This window comes from Balaenoptera ricei, chromosome 4 (assembly GCF_028023285.1).
Source record: "Balaenoptera ricei isolate mBalRic1 chromosome 4, mBalRic1.hap2, whole genome shotgun sequence".
Lineage (NCBI taxonomy): Eukaryota > Metazoa > Chordata > Mammalia > Artiodactyla > Balaenopteridae > Balaenoptera > Balaenoptera ricei.
This window is the reverse complement of record NC_082642.1, coordinates 81,580,463-81,603,496: the sequence shown is the minus strand read 5'-3', so window position 1 is coordinate 81,603,496 and position 23,034 is coordinate 81,580,463. Positions and strand designations below refer to the sequence as shown.

General features: G+C 42.6%; 1 long non-coding RNA gene across 2 annotated transcripts; it reads left to right on the top strand.

Moving 5' to 3' along the window:
- Nucleotides 1-1,082: 1,082 nt before the first annotated feature.
- Nucleotides 1,083-19,129, top strand: LOC132365362 (uncharacterized). Of its 2 annotated transcripts, none has more exons than XR_009503080.1 (3): nucleotides 1,083-1,270; nucleotides 17,115-17,205; nucleotides 19,068-19,129. It is a non-coding gene; the product is annotated as an uncharacterized LOC132365362 (long non-coding RNA). The 2 variants fall into 2 exon arrangements; XR_009503081.1 differs by lacking the exon at nucleotides 19,068-19,129 and adding an exon at nucleotides 17,581-17,828.
- Nucleotides 19,130-23,034: the final 3,905 nt, after the last annotated feature.

Below are 23,034 nucleotides of genomic sequence, written 5' to 3'. Positions count from 1 at the left end.
AACTGTGTGTGTGTGTGTATCCTGATATTTCCTGTAAAAGTCTTGTGTTGATTACAAATAGTAATTGATCACATAACCTCTTAGGAAGGGATTACAGAGGTCATATAGGGAAGAGCAAGGTTCTCCACCCTGTCAAACTCATCCCCATTCAGGATCCTCCAGTGGGTCCCATTGCTTAGAGGATGCATTCTAAACCTTGGATATTGACACTCAAACGTAGGAACAGGGCCTGGCAAAAATTGGCACTGGATAAATATTGTGTGAATAAATAACGAGGCAGGTGTCTTAACACCTGGCTGACCCCTTCTGCCCCACCTCTTCCAGCATGGTGAAACCTCTCCCTCCCTTTCCTTCTCTTATGAACCTCTGCCGTAGCCAAACACACTGCCCACCTTCCTCCACTGCTCTGACTCCGATCCCTCCATGCCCTTGTTTGAGCACCCTTCCTGACCGACACGGTCAATGCCATTTCTGTCTGTTGCATACACCTCCTTTTTTGTGAAGTATTCCTTCCTTCCTTCCCCAACCTTCACCCACATGGACTTCCTTTCTCCTCTGCTCCCCAAAGAACTGACGTCTCTTAAGTACATCACGGACCTCCCTCGCTCAAGTATCAACTCCTTGAGGACAGGAGGGACCCATTTCATCTCTCTCTGCCTTCTGCAAAGCCCCTGACAGAGAGCCGGGCATGTGACTGCCACGCACACAGGCTCTCTGGCTTGAGCTGAACCTCTGCTCACCTTCTCCTCTAGCCCGGTAAGGAGGGAACGCTGTGTCCTCACTCTCTTCTCCTCCATGAAAAGCTGAGCTAGGAATTATTTCTGTCCTCACCTCTGACCTAAATCTACACAAGTCTGTCCCGACAACCGCACCCGCAGACGATGGGTAAGCAAAAATAGCCACTGGAGCTGTGTAACATAGCGGCCCATGCTTGCCTCTCCAGGCCCTCACTCGGCCCTGGAAATTTACAGGCATGTATAGCTGTGCTACTGCTGAGCCAGCTCGAAACCTGTTCTGCTTGAGGCTTCTTCCCTCAGCAGGTACGTCAGGCTATGAGTGTTGCCAGCTGGGACAGGAGGGCACCCAGCCCATGCCCAGGCTTTATTTATCCCAGTGCAGCTGGCCTCCAGGGGCTTTTTGATCCTTAATCATGAACCTGGGAGCCCTTTGCGTTCTCTCAAGCAGTCAAGCCAAGAAGGCTTTCTGATTCCAATGGCAATAACCACGCGTGATTTATGGACTCTCAGGACCTGGAACATCAGAGCTGGAGGTAACCTTCAGAATCATCTAGTCTGATTCTTCATTTCACAGATGGCAGACCGGATTAGAATTGTCTTGCTTTTAAAATGAGGGGCATAGACTGTATTCATCCATTTAGTAATTCCTTCATCCACCTACCCAAACTTCCATCCAATGGTCTATCAATCAACCCATTTGCTAAGTAGCCACTAACAGTAGGTGGCCAGCCCTGCTAGACTCTGGATAGAAAGCACAACTAAGGCAAGTTCTCTGCTTGCCTTGCACACACACACACACACACACACACACACAAATAATTACAATCCTATGTGATATGCTATAATGCAAGTGTGAACAAAATGTGTCACGAGCACATAGAAGACAGTGACTAATTTGCTCTGCATGGAAGAGTGGGAGAAGACTTTTAAGAAGGGGAGGCATAACCTTAAAGGAAGGGAAACACAACCTTAAAGGAAGGGAAAGGGTTTTATAAAGGAGGGAGGAGGGTATCACAGAGTGAGGGCAGCCTGTGCCAATGCCCAGCCTCAGAAGAGTGGGCAGCATGCTAGTAGGGCAGTGAGCATTCTCAGGGGCTCCGGAAGAGGCTGTGTGGGGTGGGAGGTGCGGCATGTCCTGGGGCTGCAGCGAAGGTGATGCAGAGCCTTGGGTGGAGATCTCAGTAGCTGTGCCTACTGTCTGAGCTTGATCTTGGGGGTGACAATGAGTTTCTGAAAGTTTCAAAACTTTCAAATAAAATTTACATTTTATTAAGACCTCTTTGGCCAGCCTTTGCTAAGGGCTGGTTGTAATTGTCCTAGAATAATAAAAGCAGACAGTGAGCTTTCAAACATATAAATCAGATCACATCACCTCCTTGCTTACTACCCTCCGTACTTGTCCTCTAACTGTACTCTTCATCACAAATTCCTGTTGTTTGTTTTTTTTTCTCCATAGTACTTACTACTGTATTAAATCATCTTGTTTATTTGTTTGCATGTGAATGGTCTGTCTCCAATCCTACAACGAGAGCACCATCAGATCAGAGCTATGTGTGTCTTACTCACTACTGTGTCTCTAGGCTTAGTACAGCGCCTGGGACTTAACGGGTGCCCACAAAGTGTTTACAGAATGATTGACAAGACCTTGACCTCAGGAAATGGTAATGAGGACGGAGAGGAGATGGCCTTAAAGGCAGAAAAACAGATCCTCCCTTTGCAGACTCATTATGTACTTAATGAGTGAATGGTAGATGGTCTTCAGCAGACAGAGAATAAGGTTATGCTCTTAACTGACTGATGTTACTACCCACATCTGAGAATTTTTATGACAGGCAACCCTATCTTTCCTCTTGCTCTCTTCACTCCAAGTGTTTCCACAAATTATCAGTCTCTAGAACATAACCATCCAAGGACCCTCTCCTTGGGCTTCTGTTCTAGACCCGGCTCAGCCACTAACCTTGTGGGGTAGACGAGATACTTTTCTCAGCACTTCAATTTCTTTAACTGTAAAATGAGAGTGCTAGCCCAGGACCTATACGGTGCTTGTTAACTTACATGCAATGGTTCTCAAGTTTCCTTAGCTAAGGCAAGAGTTCTCTGTTTTCATTTTTTTTTAAGTATATAAACAACGATTATCTACAAAATCTCATAAAACAAATACTTCTTTTATATTTCTCTGTTGTCCCTTTCAATTTCTAGCCGTAAGTGTTTTCACAGAGTTGTAATCAGAGAGCATGTACAATTTTGCGTTCCACTCTTATCCTTGAATGTTATTTGTTATGCGCATTTCATGTTGTCTCAGTCCTTCCATGTATCACTTTAACGGCTACATAATTTTCCACAGAGTTAATATATCATAAATTATTTAACCATTCCCAAACTGCTGGGAATTTGGGTTCTCTCCAGGTTTTGATATTTTAAAGGGCTTTGAACATATAGGTTTTTTTCTTTCTTAGAGTTATTTTCCTTAGGGTAAATCCCTCAGAGTGGGATTATTAGATGTGTTTTATGGCTCTTGAAAAGTATTGCCAAATGGCTCTCCAAAAGGATTGTTTCAATTTGTATTCAATTTGTGTTCCATGCGGGAGTGTGCCAATTTCACAGAAACCTTGCCAGCATGTTTTTTAAAATCAATTTTTTCTAAGTTGAACTTGTGCGAAATGGGGCTTCCTGATTGTTGCTGTATCGGAGCTATCATCGGTCAGGCTAAAGTTATAATACAGTGCTTGGCAAATAGAAGCACTCAGTAACCAGTATTGTTATTGTTATAGAAAGAGAGCTCTTAGGAGAGCCAAGAATGCTTGTCTTACCCTCGAACTCAATTTTTTTTCTAACATGGTCTCCAGTTCAGCTCACTGCAGATACATACCCCTTACCTACAATGTTTCCTCCAATCAAAGTGCCACCAAGTGCCCTCTATTCCAAGGTGGCCAAGCTTCCTTAGACTTAGAAATCATGGGTCAAGCTCCACCCCTTGCCGATTCTCTCCTCCCTTCAATTTTCTGTCAGGAGATGGTCCTCTCTAGAGATGGGATGCTGACTGCTTTCCCCCGCCAAATGCTGCTTCTATTAATCTGAAGTAATTCTCCATAGCTTCTCCCATTCCTCGTCTTCCTCAAGATAGCCCACTGACTATTGGAAGATGGGAAATTAGTTCCCCAGTGCGTATTTTCTTCTCCAAGTTGGATATCTCATTTTAAATCGATCCCTTATCCTATTCAGATTTTCACAGTCCTGGTTGCTCTCCTCTGAGTTCCGGTTTGTAAAGTTCTCCCTTTAAGTGTTGGGCCTTTTCATTTATTAAATTTACGGAGCATCTTCTGAGTGACAAGCAAGGTATGAAGGTGAATAAGCCCTAGTTCCTGGCCTCAATACGCACAGAGTCCAGTGGGTCAGAGTGGAGCCCAGGCGTCCAAGGTTCTGGTCTTAGAGAACTCTTAGGCAGCATTGAAACTCTTAGAAAGGCATCCCAGAGCCTGAATTTCTGAGGTTCCGGCCATGAGAAGAGTTCTAGGAAGAGTAGGGGATAACCACCCACCAAACAGAGCTGATCCTGGGCCACATCGATAATGGAGGCTAAAACACCTAAGCAGATGCATTATTGAGGCTGCTGCCTATTCAGGGAGCTGGTACAAGTCTAAGAAAAGTCAGTTTCTTAGGGAGGAAGAAAGGGAAACTACTATTAACCAGCAAGGAGATGAATGGAGAAAACTCTAATCCTGGTCTGTCATTGTTGTGTGACCTGAGTTATGTCACTTAACCTCTCTGGAAGTCAGTTCCTTCATGTGTCGTAATGGGTAGGGTTGGACTATTTATTTGATCTGTAGATGTCCCTTCCAACTCGGATAATTTATGATCCACAGAACAGCAAATCCTAACTTGTCAAATCCCTTCAACGACTCCTCGCATGCTCCCTCATCCGTTCCAGAAAAGCACAGGAAAGAAGATGACCTCCTTGGTCACTGGACGGATGTTGGGAGAGTCCATTGGGATTCCATGGCCTCTGTAGCTACTATGGTGACCATGCCCAGTGGCAGCTAAAATCTGTTGCTGGCAGGGTTTATACCCCATTTACTGAGCCTGGTGCTGTAACTGCTGCCTTTTACTTCCTCTCATTAAGGCAAAGCACCATCTTATTTTGTTTTGTTTTCCCTGCATGTTTTGAGTTTGCTGCTTCCCAGCTCTTGTTATTAGAACAGACATAATTAATAACTCCTGGCACACAGAGCAGCCAGATTGGACAGTCTGCCTTTTGCTTTCTCAAACTGTCTTTTGAGCAATCTGCAAGCCTGAATTTATAGCCTGGACCCCATACAGTGGATTGTTTTGTAATCCCCAGAAAGAATCAGGAACTCACCACATTGCCAGCCTGAAAAAATAAAATTCTCTTTGTAGATCATAGTGGAAGTTTTATCCAACCTCTTCAGTTAACAACTGAAAGCAACATGTGGTCTCATCCTTTCTTAAACCTCTCCTGAGAAGACGATTCTGTGGACTTCTTTGGTCAGCATTCTAGAATTTTTCACTCGGGATTATCAAGAGTTGGTTCCTAAGGTCTAATCCACTCAACTTCTGTGGCAGCCTAGACCCACTTCCTTAGCAGAGATTAAAAGTAGAGACTCATGGGCTTCCCTGGTGGCGCAGTGGTTAAGAATCTGCCTGCCAATGCAGGGAACACGGGTTCGAGCCCTGGTCCGGGAAGATCCCACATGCCGCGGAGCAACTAAGCCCGTGCACCACAACTACTGAGCCTGTGCCCTAGAGCCCACGAGCCACAAGTACTGAAGCCCATGCGCCTAGAGCCTGAGCTGCACAACGAAGAGTAGCCCCCGCTTGACACAACTAGAGAAAGCCGTGCGCAGCAACAAAGACCCAATGCAGCCCAAAATAAATAATAGATAAATTTATTAAAAAAAAATAGAGACTCACCATTCTTATTTTACTTTTTCTTGTGATTGGAAAAAATGACTAAAAACCTTATCAGAGCCCTCTATTGTCACCCTAAGCAATCACAGTTTGTTGGCCTTTTCCACTTCAGGAAACACTCCAAAACGTCAGGCATTTCCAATCCTGTCATTTGGACTTTTGTTCATTTGTCCATGTTTAAATTGTTAGAACCTAAATTAGACAGATGCAATCATTTACTAATATCCACTGAGCTACTACTTTTATCTTGGTGCTGTGAGGGATACATATTTAAATAAAATAAGATTTCTGCTCTCCAGTAGCCCACAGCTTATAATCATAGTACAGTAATTATGATACAAGGCTGAGCTGTACCCACTTAACAGCAGTGCTACAAACTTGTCTGCACATTGGCTCTCCTGGGGAGCTTATAAAGCTACTGAGGACTGTATCCCAGCCCCAGAGAAGTTCTGATTTAACTCTTTTGGGTGTATGTCTTGGGCTTTGGACGTTTTAAAATATTCTCAGGTGATTCTAATGTGCAAACCACTGTGGGGACCACTGGTATATTTGAAGGACTGAGACACACACACACACACACACACAAGACATTTCAATAGAGAAATTGAGAAAGTCTTCACAGAAGAGTTTAGTATAACATTCTGTTGGAGATTCAATTTAATAGTGAGGATTAAGTTGCTGGCTTTGAGGTGATGCAAACTAGAATTTGAACATCAGCTCTGTCTCTTAGTGGCTGTGTGTTCCTGGGTGAGTTACTTACCCTTTCTGAGGGACAGCAATGGGCAAGAGCACACAGAATCTGAAGGAATATAGGGGTCATGAAGGAAGTAGTAGGAGGTAAGGTGGCAGGTGGGAGACATAGTTTTTTCCTGCTGAGAAAAGGGGGGGGGGGATTTGCAGGAGGGCAGGCTCAGAGGAGACACAAAGGAAGTGGTGGATGATACAGATGTTATAGAGGAGGAACTTTTCCTAATGTCCATACATCTCTCCTCTCCATCCAACCCACCCACCCAAATCAAAGCCAGTTCAATTGACTCCCTGTTATGAACCAGAACAAAAATCTATGGCTAAAGACTCAGACCAGAGTCATGTTTGAGCAACTGATTCCGATGAGCAGAGTATATATGTAGCTTCTTCATCAGCTGCTTCCTATCTCTCTGTTACTTAGATTCTTTGGCAATCCCATTGAGAACAAAGGAAATGATAAAAAAATTACATAGAATATATAACGAAACGTGGACAGAATTAGAAGTTGATACTGAAAAAGAGAAGGCTGAGAATAAAATACTTCTACTCTGAATAAATCCAGATATGCCCAAGTTAGCATTAATTGCTTTTCATGGTTCCATTGTAAGGTTTATTTAAGTAACAAGTGGTTATTACGCTGTGAATGTTGGTTCCTTAGGTTCTGTCATGTGGCCCATGCCTGGGCTAAAAGGAAGTAAACCTACAAGTGCAAGTGAAGAACTCGTTTTGCTAGAGCAGACTGATGAATTCCAAGGAGAATGTCACATAAATTGCAAATGCACGGAAGAGAAAGCTGTAGACATTCCGCAGAATAGAATCAAGTTATAAAATGTAGGGGTTAGAAAGGCCTTTGGAGTTCCTCTCATCCAACATTCAAAGTGTACAGATGAGGAGATGGGGGCCCAGGGTAGGTAACGTGATTTGTACAGGGTCACACAGTGAAATAACTGCTGGGGAGAGGAGGGAAATTAAGTGTTTTGTCTCCTGGTGCTCATTTACCATAAGATAAACAATCTTTTTGGTTTTTCAATCAGGAAGAGCTGGTCTTTTCTGGAATGACAGGTTACCTTACAACCACTGAAGCTTGTCACATCCTTACAACATGACCACAGGATTCTGTATGCATTTTGCAAATCAACCTGATTTCTTGAGTCCAGCTTGGTACTCTAGCACCATTACTTTGCTTTGTCTCATTTTCTTTCTTTTTTTTTTTTTGCATTAATTTCACTTTTGTATATTAGAAGCATCAGTACAAATTGTCTTAAGTTCTTTGTGGAACAAGGTAGGATAAAAAGATACGTAGCTTTATTCCACTTGTACCATGCTCTCAGAAGAGAAAAGAGAACTTATATTTATTGTTATCAATTATGTGTTTATATACATTATTTTGTTTTAATTCTCTCAACATCACCATGAAGTGTGTACTATTATCTTCATTTTACATGGGGAAACTGAGTCTCATAGAATTTAAGGAATTGCCTGAATCTTATAACTGGCAAGTGGAATGGATGAGGTTAAATCCAGGTTTGACTGGTCCCAACGCTCATGTTCCTTCCCCTACCCTGGGTGACTCTCTGGAGATATTTATTACCCTGAAGCGGGAAAGCTGCCCGAGCTCTGCTGAATGGCCCGAGTGTGCTGTTTCCCACAGTGCTTTGCTTCTTTATTCTTTAGAAGTGCCTAATTATTTCACTCAGCGAGACCTCAAATCTTACTCCAAACAACTGGCTTCCAAAGAATTGGCTATTTTCCCTGTTTTTAATGTTGGGGAAAGAAACTCAAAGAGCTATTTTTCTTTTTTACTCCATTACTTTACAAGAACAAAAATAATCATATTAAGATGTCGAAAATTAATTTTAAATGTGCAAATGTGGGAGAGAGACACCTCCTGTCTGGGAGAATCCAAAGGAATTTAAATAGACTCATGTGTGTTCTTTGTGTGAAATGCAGTGGCCACGGTTCAAATTAAGATGTTCATAAGACATTAATAAGAATGAGCTGGGGGATAAACATAGGACTGCAAAATAAGTTCATAAAGTCATGTAAGTGAGAAGCACATTATGTGATTGGGACTCTGCACTGTCCTGTCCCTGTTATCAGTGCTGACCCCACAGAGACAGGCTTCCTTCTTGCTACTGCTTCCACCAAGTAGATTGCAGTACACTCTCTGCGCCCAATCCTGAGCCAGATTCTGCAGCAGAGCAAAGGCACTAGTTTGTGCCCTTAAGAACTCCAGTATGGTTGATGAATTTGACTTTGGTTACAGTGAGCAAAGTTTATACTCAAGAAACAATTAGAATTCATCTTACGAGGCAGGCTAAGTTTCAGGGCTGAATGAAGTGATGCCACAAGTTTGGATGGCAGTAAAGTCTTGCAATGATGGAGCTTGAGGGAACCTCAGCGACAACAGTCTGTACCTTCATTTTATATAGGAAGTTTCCAGGGAGGCCCAGGGAGAGGAAGGGGCTGGCCCAGGGTCATACAGTTAATACATGGTCATAATCATGGCTACTTGTTGGGTACCAGACCCTGTGCTACACACTTGACATATTCAACTTCTTATACAATCCATGACAATGCTCTGAGGTAGTTATTAGCCCCATTTGGAGATGAGAAAACTAAGGCATAGAGTTGGGAGCTCTTTGCCTGAGATCACACAGCTAGTAAGTTGTAGAGGAGAGATTTGAACACCAGTACAACTGACTGGAAAGTCCGCCTTCCTTTTAACCATTAACAACAGAGCTGGGACGGGCATCCAGAGCCAGGTTCACCTTGGAAATACTTTCTTTCGCGTAGGGAAACTTTGAGTATATTCAGTGATTTATTTGGTTCATATTTTTCTGAGAGTCCACTGTGAGCAGATCTTGGGCTAGACCCTGGAGATATCAAAAATTAATAAGTGCAGGTTCTTAACCTCCTGGATCTTAAATAATGGAGTGACTGACACTTGAACAGGAAAATTACAGTACAGTGTGGTAAGTGTTATTATGGAGATATAAACAAGTGCTGTGGGAAATCAGGACAGAGTAAAAGTTCTGCCTGGAAGGAATGAGGGGTGACCTCACAGAGATGGTGAAATGGGACTTGGGTCATGACATATGACTGAGTTTTCCAATCAGAGAAGGGAAGAGATACATTCCAGAAAAAGGGAACAGCACGTGCAAAAGCCCCAAATTGTGAAAGACATCGGTATGTTGGGGTAAGAAGTTCAGGGCAACTACGTGAGGTGAGGAGGCAGGCGATAAAGCCTGGGATCAGGTTGTGAAGGGTGTTATGTGCTCCCATCAAGGAATTTTGTCTCAATTCTGTAGGCAGCAGGTCATCAACAGGGATTCCTAAGCAAGAACATGTCTTGGTTAGATTTGCTTTTTGAGAAGATAACGCAAGGAGACGTGGCAGACAGGGAGCAGAAGTTACAGTGTTCCGGCTGAAAACTAATGAGGGCCTGAGCCCAGGGCATTGTGGATGGAGAGGCAGGATGGATGAGAGCTATTAGTTTCCGGAGTCAAGCTCCCATGGTGTGATGACTGGCTTGTGGAGGGAGAGGGAAGGACGTGTCTGAAGATGACCCCATGATTTCTAGCTCTAGAGGAAGAGTGAATGCAATACTCATAACCGAGACCGAACACAAAGGATGTGGAGCAGGTTTAGTAAAGCTTGGGTGAGAGGTGGGGGAAAGGGAATTCTCTACTGAGCCTGCTGTTTTAAGCTTTTACACAAACACTCCACTGGAGGTGAGGGGTGCATTTGGAAGACAAATGCTGTGGTTGGGAGAGATGGAGGAGATGGAGATAGAGATTCAGGAGACCTCAGGATATCGATGGTACTTAATACTCTAGAACCAAGTGAGTGTCCGCAGGGAGATCTTCAGGGCTGGAATAGATGAAGCCCCAAGGTAGACCATGAGTGTATTCTATGTTCCCTCTTAACAGTCCCTTAAGCAGTCAGGGATTCCCATAGGGCAGGTTCTCACTGAAGTCACCCTGGCTTCCTTGAGTAGGATGTGGACCAAGAGGTCATTCCACGCTGACGGCAAAGTCTCTACTAATTTACAATGTTTTCAAATAATTTTCTAAAATTATTAACCTAATAACTATTTATTGAGAGCATCGTGGCTGGCAGGGCATGGAGTGATGAATCAGACACAATCTCTGTCTTCAAGGAGTTTCTGTCTAATATTACAGGGTGCTATACAGCAAATTAAACAGCAAGTGTGAAAGTGCTTAGCAGGGCGCCTGACTTAATTGGTGAGAAATTATTTTCATTAAAAAAATGTCATCCATAAGTATCTGAGAGAAGGGATAAAGATGGTTCCGAGGAAGAGGAGATTCCTAGATTTATCAGAGGCATGAGGGAAGGCTTCTTAGAAGAGGTGGGATACAGGCTTGAGGTGTGGGTAGAGTTGGAGCAGGCAGAGGTGACAGTTGTTGAGGACAGGGACACATTGTCTGATAAGTAACTATGCATACAGGTGGGACCAACTGTTAAGAGAGGCCCCTGGCAGTGTAGTGACTCCTGTCCCACAGCAACGGGGCACGAGAACTGAGACTCAGGCCAGACACGGGGTTCACAGGGCTGAGTGACCAGAAGCAGGGCCCGTTCCCAAGAAGGGTCAGAGGGCTCTGGCCTCATGCTCCCTCCCCCCATCCTGACTCATTGTGGGGTGAAGCTGTTTTAGTGCTTCATTTCCCTTGGTCAGACCAGGATGATTTGAATGCACCTGCCTCTCTTCCGTCCCCACTGCCTAGCGAGGGTGGCCGTTGTGAGGGGCAGGGAGTGTTTCCTAATTGTGGTCCTGTGGCCCAAGCGACACGTGAGGGCTCTTGGCGGTCTCACTCAAATGAGGTGGGGGCCGGCTGACTGCTCAGCCGCAGTTGGAGGATGTCTTGGTTATTCCTTCTCAGTAGACTTCTGGTCTGGTTTTGAAGTTGCACATTTCAGAAGCTCGCTTCTTCTCTTTAAAAAAGGTGAGGGGAGGAAGCGGGGGTGGCGGGGGGGTGAACGGAGTTCCACCTGCCAGATGGCTGCCAGACCTCGGCAGTGGCGCTCTGCATCTCACTCCCATGGACCCCCCATTGAACCTCCCAGCCCCCCTCCTCCCCACCAAATTAGACACATTTGAAATGCAGAGCAAATGGTCTCATTGAAAAAAAGAGAAAGATGAAAAAAACCAAAACAAAACAGTGAAAGCTATAAAATATCACCATGCTCCTGAAAGGGTCTTAGGGTCCTTTCACACAAAGTGGATTTTTCGGGGAACGCCTGCTTCATCGTGCGAGGGGTCACCCTGTTTATCTGCAAGGGCACAGGACCTTGGCTTCTCCATTCAGAGCTCTGCTCCCACCAACCACACCTGCACAGTGGCCAAGAAACCACAGAACCCTGAGCCACCATCCCCAGGGACTACGAGACAGTTGGGGACAATGTTTTAAACACAGCAATTAGAGATGTTGACCTGTTTGAGTTCTCTTGGTCTGCAGGGCACTTGATGATGATGATGATGATGATAAAAATGATGATGAGAATAATGCCATCAATAACTTTCTGTAGTCGTGAGTCATACTGCTACAAATCACTTTCACATTTATTGACTAATTTTCTCTCAAAAACATACTGGAGATCCCAGCTGCTTTCATAGTATCCCCAAAAGATAAACTACCACCTCCAGCAAAGTGAACTTAAATGTGGATTCATTATTTAGAGCTGCACATGTTGGAACTTTTCAGATTTGCATTGCGGTCTGGCCCTTACCAGCTGGGTGACCTTGGACAAATCACTTCACACCTCCTAGCCCTTAGCTTCTTCATATGTAAAACGTGTTAATAATAACGGTCTCAAAGGGCTATTGTAGGGATTTAAATGACTTCATGTAAATAGAAAAGGACATTATAGCCTCTAAAGCATTATGCAAATATTAATTACCATCTATACCAGGGTGCGCTATTTGCAAAAAAATGAACGTAAATATAGCTTTGAGATGGTCAGTATGATGTGCCTGAAAGAGCATTTTACTTGGATTCAGAAGACATAGGTTCTATTCTGGCCTCTACATGTCAGGTGGCAGCGAAGAGTGTGGCTTTCAGACAGACAAACACAGCCATGCGAGTGATGCATTTACCAGCAAAAAAACGGCTGCCACCATCCACCTGCCACCTTGTCACCTGTAGTAGGTTGAGTAATGACCCCAAAGGTGCCCATGTTCTAATCCCAGGAACCTGTGACTGTGTTACCTTCCATGGTAAACGGACTTTGTAAATGTGATTATGTTAAGGATTTTGAGATGGGAAGATTTTCCTGGATTATCCAGATGGGTCCAATGTGATCACAGAGGTCTTTGTAAGAGGGATGTGGGAGAGTCAGAGTCAGAGAGACGGCTGTGTGACAATGGGAGCAGAAATTGGGGAGATGGTCCTTGAAGATGGAGGAAGATGAAATCAAAGAGTACAAGTAGCCTCTAGAAGCTGAAAAAGGCAAGGAAACACATTCTGTATAGACCCTCCAGAAGGAATCCTCTCTGCTAACACCTTTGACTTTAAAGCCAGAAAAACCAATTTTGGACTTTTGGCTTACAGAACTGTAAGGGAATAACTTTGTGTTGTTTTAAGCCATCTATGGGGTAATTTGTTACAGCAGCAATAGGAAACTCATACACCACCTTTACCCTGAGCTCCCCAGTCCCTGAGCACTGGGGCTCCTGTTTTCTTCCTTCCAACCTGTACCTAGCGTCTGAGTAGGCTAGTGGGCAGTGCCCAAGCGTCCCTCTACCCGCTTCCCAGTTTGGGTGGACCAGCATGTAGCTCACGTATTACTGGGATTGGAAACTGATGAACTCCTCGGCTCTGTACCTCAAATTGGCCAGAGATCTTCCTGGGGCACCGTGTCTCAGGAAACACCTGATTGTGGGTAAGTCACTTAAACCCTCAAACTGTCTATTTTCTCATCTATCATTTGGGGATAAAATTTCCTTCCACCGCTACCTCACAGGGTATTTGGGAAACTTAACAGAAACGCTAGCAATGAAAGCGCTTTGCCATCTATAAAATGCTCTGCAAGTGTGCACTCCTATCACTATAATCACCAGTATTTTAGAAACATAGAATTTTCCAGCTTAATCTCTTCTTCACTCAATATATATGTCATGGCAAGTGACAAATGCTCTGATTCTAAAGAGGAGGGGAAGAGTTTTTGGAAGGGGAATATCCAGTTGGGCATTCGATTTTGGACATCTGGTTTACCCATGGACTTGCACTTTCAATATGGACCTAAAACTATTAAAAAAAAAAACCAAACAGATGTTGTGAGGACATTAAATATTGCTCAGTAATATTGCCCATTTGGAGATGGTGAGATGGGGCAAATTTCACTTGCCTTTCTCTTTGTAGAACTAAAAATAGAAATGACACTTTGTTAATCAGTAACAGGGTCTTCTGAAAACAGGAGCTTTTAAAACATCTTTCAGCCACAAGACTGCTGAGAGCCGAGAAGCTGTGTGGTACTGCAGACCTGTGCTTGTGCATCTTGCCACCAAAAAATGGAAACCCCTGCTAGTAATGGGCTCTTTCTTAAACATTAAAACCACAATTTACCTAAAACTCACCCTCGACCCTCAGAATGGTTTATGCACCATGACCTCACTAACCTTCTCTGACTTGTTTAGGATCAGAAAAAAGCAAGCAGTCGTCTGGTAAATTTGGTCAGAGAGCAGAGAATATTAGAATGCAAGGGGAAGGAGTTGGTGGAAGGGAAAAAACATTTACCAACCACTTAGTTCAAGATGCAAGACTATGCTTTTCCACGCATAGTATCTAATTTAATTCTCACTGCAATCTCTTTATGTAGCTATTATTCTCAGTTTACAGATGTAGAAGCTGGGGCTCAGAAAGATTACGTAACTTTCCAGAACATCACAGTAGAACACGGTAGAGCTGGCTTTTCAGACCACTTCTAGTTCATCCCTTTACAAAAGAAGGAACAGGAGAGGACTGATTACCCTGAAATCATATATTTACTTAGTGCCCTTACGACTTCTAAAATTTAGGTTCACTAAATAGGTTTTGACTCTCCCCTTCGAAATTTCCTCAAAGCTCTCTAAGTCCTTGCAAACCCAAGAGAACTAAATAACACTCCAGAACCATCTTCCTTGGACTCCAAATTCGGTACTTGAAGGTGTATTACCTAGGGTTCTGAGTGTGTTGAGGCCCATGGCTTTCCCATAAGAGGCTGAAGTACCTTCCTTGACTGTTTGCCAGGTTCTGCTTTGTGATGACCAGCACTCAGTGGAAACGCTGAGCAGAAGTTTTGCAATTTTTTTCTCTGTGCCCAATGCAAGGGGTAAAACACATCTTGGCTTTGAAGCCACAATACTGGAGGTCAAGACCCAGGTTGGCTATTATCTCACTTTGCCATTGTGGGTCAGCCAGGAGTGGGCTAGGTAACCTCCCAGGTGGGGATTTCTCACTTCTAGGAGATTAATTTGATTGGGTTGGTTGAAATCCCAAATATATGAGGTTAGTGAGGGAAGCTCTAAATGGGTTCTGGCTTTGGCTGTCTAAAATATAAACTCTTGTTCATTCATGGAGAATTCAAAACAATCCAGCACCCCTTCTCATGTTTCTTTGAGAGTGATGATCCAAGGGGAAACTATAAGGCAGTGATCAGCTGAGTCTGTACCAAGTTGGTAGAGCTAAAGATGGAGAGAGGGTTGGTTAGAGGCAGCAGAAAAAATGGAGCAGACTCTTAGGGAAGAGAGATAGGATATAAGTGGAGAGGAAACTAAAGCAGCTTAGAAACCCTGGTATTCCATGGGATGGTGCAGACCAGGGCCAGGTTCCAGAAAGCAGAAGATCTGGACTCTGGTTCTGACTGGACCAAGTGCTCCTTGGACCTACCTAAGTCATTCAAGCTCTTTGGATATCATTTTCCTCCACTGACAAGAGCGATAATGACATCTTCCCAGCTGCCTCGTAAAGTTGTTGTAAAGATTAAAACGAGATGGTGTATGTGAGCTTTCTCAGAAGAATGTGGAGTGAGTGTTGTACAATATAATAAAAAGCATTATCTGTAGAGCCTTCTCAGATGGTGCTATTGGGAAACAACTCTTATTCCCCTATTCCTGTTCAGGGAAACCAGGTCTGAGATGTGATCTTCCTAAGAGCATTCATGTGGTAGGTGAAGGAACCAGGGTGTTGCTACTAACGAATAGCAGAAGAAAGGGACATGGCTGAGTGTTTTCCTGGGTACTGGAGATGCGCTGACAGTAATCAGATGCAGCGCAGGATGGAGAAAGGGGTATGTGCCAGTCGCTATGGCTGTATTTAGTGATTTAAACTGTGGGTAAGTAGTTTAGGAGCAGCTGGGCTGTGTAGTTCTGGCTCAGGGGCTCTTGTGTTGTTTCAGACAGGGGCTAGAGCTGGAAGAGTTGGGGAGGGGGTACTGGAGCAGCTGGGGGCAGGCCAGGCATCTCTCAGGACCCCTCCATGTGGTCCCTCTGTGTGGGGACCACACAGCGTGGCAGATTCAGGGCAGTTGGACTGCTTCTTTGGCAACTCAGGGCTCCATGTGAACAAGGAGGAAACAGCATCATTGCCTTGAGCGACGTAGCTTCAGAAACCATACATCGTCTCTTACACTGTATTGAAATGATTACCACCCAGTCATAACCCCTCTCAGATTCAAAAGAAGAATTAGACCCCACCTTCTGATGGGAGGAGGGGCAAGTTTCTAGAAGAGCACGTGGTATGGGAGAGATTGTTGCAGTCATCTTCAAAAAAATGCAGTCTGCCAAGGAAGGAAAGCCTGCAACATTGTTGGAATGAAGATTAAGGGTCTTGAATCCTGGGAGAAAGAGCAGTTACTTCTGCACCAAGGGTGTTGACTGTAAAGCACAGTCTGATTGACAGATAAGTCCTTTCATGAAGAGAGACTGAAGAAATACCAGCAATGTCCTATCATGTAACAAAGGAGTGTGTTGAACTAGAAATGGGATGGGGGCATTATTAGGGAAGGTCCTGAAATTATATCTGGGCACATCAGTCAGTTTGTTGAGAGGCTAACAGAGAAGATGTTTATGGAAGCAAACAGGAAGAGCTCTTTACAAATGGCCAGATCATAACTTACAGACTCAACTTCTTTTTTTTTTTTCTTTTTTTTTTAATTGAAGTATAGTTGATTTACAATGTTGTGCCCATCTCTGCTGTACAGCCAAGTGACTCAGTTATACACATCTAGACATTCTTTTTTTTATATCCTTTACCATTATGGTTTATCACTGGGTGTTGAATATAGTTCCCTGTATTGTATAGTAGGACCTTGTTGTTTATCCATTCTAAATGTCATAGTTTGCATCTACCAACTCCAAACTCCCAGTCCATCCCTCCCCCAGCCTCCTCCCCCTTGGCAGCCACAAGTCTGCTCTTTATGTTTATGCAGACTCAACTTCTTGTTTGAAACCCTTGGCAAGCTCAGGTTTTCTACATGGCTTAATTATCTTGGAACATCCCTATCTTCCCTCTGGCTTAGCTGAAAGTTGATGGATTCTGGATAGAAATCAAAGACGCCTTCCCACCCAATTATTCCTCAAAAAAATTATTTTTGAAAAAGAAATATTAATTTATCTATCAGGTCACTATTTATTTAATTAAACTAGTTTAAATTAAATTAATTAATTTACTTATTTATTTTCAACTGCTATTTCACCTTGTGCAGAGAGAGCACTGTGATACCTCCTGGGACAAACAGACATGAGGAGAGTGTCCTGCCCTCAACAGCCAAGAGCTTCCCCTTCACTAGAAAGGAGGTGAGAGAAGAGGGAGTCAAGTGTGGCCCGGGAATGGAAGCCCAGGTCCAGGTTTCTGGACTGTGTAAGAGGCTGTGTTGAAATCCTGCTGTGTATATGACCTGGTTTAAACCCTGCTCCAAGCGTATGGTTACTGGTGAGAGTCCTCCTTGGGTCTCAGCAGGCATTAAAAGAAATGGTGTATGTGAAGAACTTGACATGTGGATGGCACTCGGAAAAGTGCACTTTTGTTATTAGGCTGTGTGTTTTTCTTATAATTCAATCCTAACTTTAAAGTATGAATAATAACTTCCTATTTACAAATTACTGATTTTTTCATCTCATTTTTTCATCTCATTTAATATCAAAAATCTTGGGACTTCCCTGGTGGCGCAGTGGTTGAGAGTCTGCCTGCCAATGCAGGGGACGCGGGTTCGAGCCCTGGTCTGGGAAGATCCCACATGCCGCGGAGCGGCTGGGCCCGTGAGCCACAATTGCTGAGCCTGCGCGTCTGGAGCCTGTGCTCCGCAACAAGAGAGGCCGCGATAGTGAGAGGCCCGCGCACCGCGATGAAGAGTGGCCCCCGCTTGCCGCAACTAGAGAAAGCCCTCGCACAGAAACGAAGACCCAACACAGCCATGAATAGATAAATAAATAATACATAAATAAATAACTTTAAAAAAAAAAAAAAAATCAAAAATCTTGTCATTTAGGCAATGCAATGATGCCCCCGGCCCCCCAGTTTTACAGGTTAGGACATTGATGTTCAGAGAGGTTAAGTGACTTACCTGGGGTCTCCTGGCTGATAACTGGCAGAGCTGGGATTTTGAACCAGGTTACCGCCCCAAAGTCACCCCTTTCCACCCTACCGTGTGGTTTCCTAAATTGCCAAGTGACCTTGTGCAAGCATTCTACATCCCGTCCCCCAATCTGGCTTTCAATTTCTACATCTGCAAAGTGAGAGGAATTAAATCATGCCTGAGGTCCCCTCCAGGTCCCAGTATCTCTGATTAAAAGCGTATGTTCAGGAATGGACGCTGCTTGCTGCCGGGCTCTGAGATGCACAAGGAGCTCAGGGGGCTGGAGACTGGACCTGCGCCCAAACACAGGCTGGCTTGGCGTTCAGTACTGTATCTGGCTGCCAAAAGGCCAGAATTCTCTAGAGAACCTGAGTCATATCTGGCCAACTTCTGATGGCCTTAAGTTATCCTCTGACCTCGAACTTGTGATTATCTGAAGCTTATTTTTAAAAAGACTTAGGAATAGCCATTCTATCCCTCTGGAGACCCGCTTCCTTTCTTACTTTCTTTATGTTCTTCCAACAACAGGGAATAGGAACTAGGAGTCAGGCAATCTATCTAATTTTTGCTTCTGCTGCTGCCTTTCTCGTGACTCTGGGCAAGTCACATCCGAAGCAGGATTATCAAAAAGTGTTCCCCTGGCTGGAGGGTTTGTGAAGCCACGTGGCTTCCTCTTGAGGAAGAAATGGAAGACCAAGGTTATATGCACCTTTAAGGTATGAAACCTATCAGATTTACTAATAACGATGTCTGATATTCAGGGCTGGTCCACTTCAATTCCTTTTTTAAAAATAGCTTTTCTACTGTATTACAAAGGAAATAGGTGAGGAAAATGCTCTCTGTATCTGGCCCCAAGAGCAGTTGTAAGGCTCAAAGGTAATACTAGGTTTAAAGCATAATTCTTTTTCCTTCTGCATACCTCCTTCCCCATTTTTGATGGGATGTGAAGTGACTCAAAGTCACTCAGGAAGTACGTCTCTGAGCCATGCTGGATGGAGTCTGTCTGCACCTTGACCGAGTGTTGCTTCTCCTGGGTCAAGTGCCTCGCTCTGGTCTCACCCATCATCTGGTTTCATTCTGCAGAGACTGAAGCAGGAGATCCACCTGCCCCCAGGAGAAGGGCCTTCATACTCCATGATGCTGGGGCTCTGCATAAGCTGAGGCTGAGGGGCACTCTCTTCCAGCCTCTCTGACCTGTAAGTTAAAGAGTTGGTTTTGGTTTGGAAGAAAGAGCCGATTTGATCCTTGCTCCACTTCCAGGGCAAAGACTGCTCAGACCCCTCTCCCACAGCCCTCTGTGTGCTTGTAATGGCCTAGACTCATTTCAGACAGAAACTTCAGACAGGATGTTGGGTAAGAGCAGGGTCAGCTTGGCAACTTGGCATTGTATATAGACAAAGAATTGCAGTAACCACCAAGAGACCCATGTTCTATGTCCAGCTTGGCCCGTAAATCACTTTATGACGTTGAACAAGCCTCATTTTCCTTCCAAGCCTCAATTTCCCTGTATTTAAAACAAGTTGATTGAACTAGATAATCCCTAAGGTACCTTCCAGCTCTGCTATTCCCTAGCAGAATATCGCCCAATCTTTTAATTCCTTAGGGGATCTTGCTTAGAAACTAGGAGAATGATCTTTGCCACAGGAAGTCTGAGAATGTTTTCAGGATCATAAAACAAATATTAGGAAAAAACATAAGAATATTATGTTGTCCTGTGCTTTGGGCTCACGTTTTCTAAGGTCCATGTCAAATATTTGCAGCATAACCACATTTTAATTTTCATATGCAGAGAGAAAGAAGGGGAAATAGGAGTAACAATTGCTATGGAAATTAACCATGCTATATCAAAATATGATTGCATCTGGTGGGCCATGGATCCTCAACGTCCTGGACATAAATTCTGCCTTCAGAGCTTATATCTACCAGGGATCCCAGACATAGAGATAAGTAGCTCCAATACAAAGTATGACATTTTAAAGCCAATATAAAGAACCTTAGAAGGGAGAGAGATCACTTACTGTTTAGGGGTATCAGAAAATTCTTCATGGAGAATTTTGCATTTGATCTTGGTTTAGGAAAAGAAATGGTCATGAGAAGCAAGAGGAGGCCAATCAGAGGAAATACTGTGAACAAAGGCAGAGGCAGGGAAACCATGTGAAGTTTGGTAACCAGTGAATGGGTAGTTTGTTTGTCTAGAGCACAAAGCTGTGAAATGAAGTAGTGGGAAAAAGACTAATTAAATTTATGTGTTATATTTCCCTGGTTAGCATATACATTATTTTAGGGCAAAAATCTTAGTTCAATTTATCTTTGTAGCCCTATCAAAGATGACACATAATCATCTCTTAAAACTTGTTTAATGAATAGATAAATTATATTACGTGGTACTTTTTCCTCTAAACCATCAATGCACTGTGTAGACCTAACTATATCTTAGAATCTCAGAAGTCAAGTTGAACATGACACTTGTTGTGTTGACTGTCATGGATCTGAAGTGCCATCCCTCAGTGCTATAAATGTAGGTAGGTGATTTCATCTGGGGAAAGAGGTTGTGTCATTTTCATCAGCTTCTAACAGTTAAAATGTGATGTGTATTGGACAAGTACAAGAGGCTGAATTCAGCAACTCGGTTGCAGAAATAAGCCCATCAACCATTGTCCCTTGCAATGGCCTGTGAGGCCAGTTCTAGGGATAATAGAACAAAGAAGACCCTAGAAAACACCCATGAGTTGTAACAAATGAAACTAAGGTAATGCACTGATACATGTTCCAGTGAGTTTCCATCACTTAGCAGTGTAGTGTCCAAACTGCTGCAGAAAGGATGAAAAGAAATCTGGACTTTTCTGTATCTTGACTATGGTACTCAGTAATAAGATTACACATGTGATAAATACGTATACATGTGTATACTAAATGCTAAATTCTCACACAGATGGGAAATACAAATAAGAGAGGCGGACTGTATCAATGGTAATATCTTGGTTGTGATATTGCACTATAGTATTGCAAGATGTATCATTGTGTGGAACTGGGTAAAGGGCACATGGGATCTCTCTGTATTATTTCTTACGCCTGAATGTGAATCTATAAATATCTCAGTAAATTTTTTATTAAAAAAATTGGGGCCCAGGTAGATTCAATAGTGAATTCTACAAAACTTCAAAGGAAGAAATTGTGTTAATTCTCTACAATCTCTTCCAGAAAATAGAAGCAGAGGGAATACTTCCTAACTCCCTTTATGAGACCAGTATTACACTAATACCAAAACCAGTCAAAGATGAAGAAAACTACAGACCAGTACCTCTCATGAACATAGATACAAAGATCTTCAACAAAATGTTAGCAAATTGAATTTAACAATGTATAAAAATAATTATATACCATGATGAAGTGAGATTTATTTCAGGAATGCAAGAATTGTTCAACATTCAAAAGTCAATTAATGTAATCCATTATATCAACAGGATAAAAAAGAAAAATCACATGATCATATCAATGGATGCAGAAAAAGCATTGGACAAAATTCTTTCATGATAAAAACTCTCAGCAGTCTAGGAATAGAGGGGAACTTCTTCAACTTGATAAAGAACATCTAAAAATCACCTACAACTAACATCATACATAGTGAGACTCAGTTTTCCCTCTAAGATCAAGAATAAGGCTGCTTTTCAACATCGTACTGGAAGTCCTTGTTAATGCAATAAAGCATGAAAAATAGATAAAAGGCATACAGATTGGGAAGGAAGAAATGAATCTGTCTTTGTTCTTAGTTAACATGACTGTCTACATAGCAAATCTGAAAGAATCAACCAAAAAAACTCTTGGAATTAGTAAGTGATTATAGCAAGGTTGCAGGATACAAGATTAATATACAGAAGTCAATTACTTCCTTATAGACCAGAAATGAACAAGTAGAATTTGAAATTAAAAACACTACATTTACATTAGCACTCCAAAAAATATAAAATACTTAGGTATAAACCTAACAAAAAATATAAGATCTATATGAGGAAAACCACAAAACTCTGATAAAAAATATCAAAGAAGGACTAAATAAATGAAGAAATATTCCATGTTTATGGTAGAAAGACTCAATACTGTCAAGATGCCAGCTTTTCCCAACTTGCTCTATAGATTCAATGCAATCCCAGTAAAAATTTCAGCAAGTTTTTTTTTTTTTTTGGTAAGCATTGATGAATTAATTCTAAAGTTTATGTGGAGAGGCAAAAAGACACAGAATAGTCAACTCATATTGAAGGAGAAGACCAAAGACAGAGGACCAATACTAACCAACTTTAAGATTTACTCTAAAGCTGCAATATTCAAGACAGTGTGGTATTGGCAAAAAAGAAAAAAAAAAAAAATCAATGGAACAAAGTAGAGAGCCAAGAAATAGATTCTCTTAAATACAGTCAACTGATCTTTGACAAAGGAGCAAAGGCAATACAATGGAGCAAAGATAGTCTTTTCAACAAAAGGTACTGGGACAAATGAATATACACATATAAAAAAAAATCTAGACACAAACCTTCAACCTTTCACAAAAATTAACTCCAAATGGATTGTAGTCCTAAATATGAGATGCAGACCTCTAAAAGTCCTGGAAGATAGCATAGGAGAAAATCTAAATGACCTTGAGTTTGGCAATAACTTTTTAGAAAAACCATGATCAATGGAAGAAATAATTGATAAGCTAGACTCCATTAAAAGTATAAACTTCTGCTCTGTGAAAGACAGTGTCAAGGGAATGAGAAGACAAGTCACAGACTGGAAGAACATATTTTCAAAAAACATATTTAATAAAGGATTGTTATCCAAAATATACAAAGAACACTTAAAACTCAAAGCTAAGAAAATGAACTAATAGGTTTTAAAAAATGGGCAAAAGACCTGAACAGACACCTTGCCAAAGAAGATATATAGAGGACAAGTAAGCATATGAAAAGATGCTTCACATTATATGTCATTAGGGAATTGAAAATTAAGACAACAATAAGACACAACTACACACCTATTAGAATGCCAAAATCCATAACAATAACACCACCAA